Source organism: Sesamum indicum, linkage group LG10, assembly GCF_000512975.1.
Source record: "Sesamum indicum cultivar Zhongzhi No. 13 linkage group LG10, S_indicum_v1.0, whole genome shotgun sequence".
Taxonomy (NCBI): Eukaryota; Viridiplantae; Streptophyta; class Magnoliopsida; order Lamiales; family Pedaliaceae; genus Sesamum; species Sesamum indicum.
In genome coordinates, this window is record NC_026154.1 from 7683183 (window position 1) to 7686807 (window position 3625).

Genomic DNA, 3625 nt, shown 5'->3' on the forward strand with positions numbered 1-3625 from the left:
ACTAAAATATAGAAAATGGTGGGAAGTGGCATGTGCAGCCCCTCCTACCGCCGCAATTTATTTTCTTTAAAAAGGACATACACATACATTTTCGCACACACAAACACACACACACACACACACATTTATATGCACACACTACCGAAAACAGGTACGAAAAGTTTTTTATTTTAATTTATATTAGTTTATATAATTATATTATTTGATTAGTTCATTTACTAAATATAATTTATATTGATCGATATATTATTTAATTGAAAGCTTTATGGTTTTGATTATTTAAATTAATGTTGAATTAAATATCCTATTTGACTTAAAATATTATAATTGATTAATTAAATTACTATATTTGATAAATTTAATCATTACTAAAGTTATTTTACTCAATTTTATCGAATCTATTGATTAAATACTTAATTATATATTTTAGCGCTTTTTTAAATTCTATAGTAGCGAGAAATTGATAGAAAATTCACTAAAATATTTGAAAATTATATTTAAAAAATATTAAAAAAATACAATTAGAATTATTATGATTATTAAAAAGGAAATGATGAGATTCTCATGATAATTCAATTTAGAAATGTTATTAAGAACGATAACTATAATGATATAAGGGGTTTGATAAAATAATTTTTTATGAATCAGTCGATAAATTAAATATATATCTGATAAGCTTAAAAATTTAGTTATTTACCAAATATGGAAAGGAGGGTGAAGTTTTGATATAAAAGAAAAAATATTAAAAGATTTGGGAATAATATATGGATATAATTTAATATTTTATTTAAAATTTATGATACTTTCTATATATTGATTATACGTTTTATTGGACGTAAAGAAGAAGTAGAAGACTGAACAACCCTTTGTATTGCTGTAACCATTTGACATTTGAGGTAAGTATAGCTAATTGGATTTATATATATGTAGATATTATATATATTCATTGTTTATATATTTGATCATAAATCACTTGTTGGGTTGCCTTGATATCTGTAAAATTATTATTATGTGTTTATATATAGTTGTATTATACAAATGTAAGATGAATGATTATGTGATCGTATAATTGATTGGTGAATGAAATCAAATAATGGGCAAATTGTTGATGAAAAAATAATTATTAAATAGAAATGAATGATGAAGTTAATAATATTGTTGTTGTGAATTGGAATAGCAGATGGCTTACCTAACTGGGAGGAAGCATATTCCAATGATTTATGATAATATGATTAATGACGAGTTGTGTGCGGCCATTGATCAATGAAGATGATGTGTCATATCATACGAGTTATGTGTTATGTGATATGAGTGATGATGGGATACTATACGAGGTGTGTGCTGTGTGATATAAGTGATGATGAGATATCATACGAGTTGTGTGCTAAGTGGTATTAGTGATGATGGGCCATCATACGAGTTGTGTGCTGTGATATCAAAAAATACAGAAGAAGTATTGTGATTGAGATGATGATACCCGACAAACTCCATTAAATGATGAACTCCAATTTGGTTGAGTAGCGCCCTAAGAGAGATAAATGATAATGTCAAATATTATGTCATTAGCTAATTTATGATTGTGGGCAAGTGTTATTTTCTTACTTCTGGTGTTGCTATATGATGAACATTTATTGGTTGGTGCAATTGCATTATACTTGACTTGTTGTATACGTATATGTATATATAGACTGGTTAGCTATACTTATTGAGTAGGGAACCCATTCCTTACTATATATTTTTCAGGGAACAAGTAACAAAGCGACTCTCTAATTGGACCATAAGTCGATCATCAGTATACTAAGTGAGTCATTGGTGTCATCTTAGGTAGGGAGTTCTAGCAATATAATTGGATAAGTATTAAACTTTTAGTAGATTTATATTTTAAATTTTGTAACAACTAGAAACTATGATTTTCTCCTTTCTCTATACATATAAATGCTAAGTTGAAGATAAAATACAAAATCTTGATGATGTATGTCATTATATGATGTCTACACAATATATCAAGTAAGGTCGTGTTTACCTGGTTGCGTCCCATATCCGTCTTTGGATTAATTTGGGACTATTATTGGGCTTGTGCCAATTGGGATAAGTACTGGGCTGTTTACTTCCCAGACAAGAATGGCAATATATCCTTACAACTCTATTTACCTACAAGGATTAAATCGATCATTTACTAGTTGTATTACCTTTTTGCCCCTAGAAATTTTTATCACTTCTAGTTGAGTTTCCCTCCACATATGCTTGACTTCCACCAATTTTTTGTGCGAAGAAATGAAAAACAAAAGAATCAATCCATTATTTTGATATGAAGTAAAAGAACAAAAGTGAGGACCAAAATAGAAATTATTAACATACATTTGAAAGTGTAATAATTTATCAAAAACTTCATTAACTCCTTAAAGCACAAGTTGATAAGAAATTGAAATGAAGAAAAACACAAGCAGCTGGGAATTGAAGCCATATTTAGAGTGTTTTTTATACAATACAATCGAGCGCAATAGCATAGCAAATCTCTCCAATCATTACATAGCAAAAACGGTAGCAATACATTGCAGAGCTCAAGAAAAGCAACAACACATGCAAATTGTAGTGCTTTTTACACAACTTCGCATGCTTCCTCTCAGATTGTCCCTAAGACCACAACTATTTGGCAAGAAACTCTGTTAGTGATGTCTTGTTGGAGGCCTTGCCAACATTCTGTCCGGTTTGTAATAACAACAAAATGTCCTCTTAATTTAGATGACAGCCACTGAGGATAACCAGACTCCGAGGGTACCACAAATCCATTGCAGCAATTAGGATGCCACAAATGAAGTCCTCCAGAGAAATCATGGTTAAGGATGATGTTAGTAGCAGAACTGCTGATTGAATCCTTTACCTCTTCATTTAACTGCGGCCAAAAATATAAAACATCAGTTAATGAAACTGATAATCAGTTTGATGAAGGATATTAAAAATAACATTTCAAATAGAGAAAATCAAAGCTACAAAGAAACATACAAACGAGAACCCAAAAAACTCCTAAAATCAAAAGTTTTATTACCTCAGACTGAAAGCTACCATTGACATTGCTAGTGGAAGGCTTCTCCATAATGTCTCTTGATCCCTAAACACCCAACATTAGAACATCAAAAAACTAGCTTATATCAAACAAAATTCACAAATGGGTAGTCATAATTTCCAAAAAAATGTGCACGAAATTCCAAAATTTTCACTCGCTGAATCAAGAACCCCATTGCCAGTACCTTTCAATCTGGCTTTGCCTTGAGACTGCACTGATGAAGCAGCACTTCAAGAATTGGCTGCTGTCAACCAAACAATCAAATTCTTTGGTTTTTGGGTTGTCGCTTTTTGTCTCCCAACAACATGTATTTCCATATAATCTTTTTCTCTTTGGAAATTAAGAACCGATTCAAATTTAACCGTGAACCGATGCCGGATACGCCCTCGCACGCCGGCCGAAGTCGACGGGATCGCCCCTTTTCGTCGGAGTCTTCTGTCTAAGATTTCTGCGTCGTCCCAATGAATTTCTGGGCATATCATATATCGTTCCAACCCTCTCACCAAGACGAACATTTTCATACCATCAATTTGGATTTTTATTGATCGGAAAGAGTGGGCT

The 3625-nt window shown here is 31.4% G+C and overlaps 1 long non-coding RNA gene across 1 annotated transcript; it reads right to left on the reverse strand.

The window, feature by feature from the left end:
• Nucleotides 2455-3625, reverse strand: LOC105172197. Its single transcript, XR_848635.2, has 3 exons — nucleotides 3249-3625; nucleotides 3047-3109; nucleotides 2455-2893 (listed from the first exon to the last, which is right to left on the reverse strand). It is a non-coding gene; the product is annotated as an uncharacterized LOC105172197 (long non-coding RNA).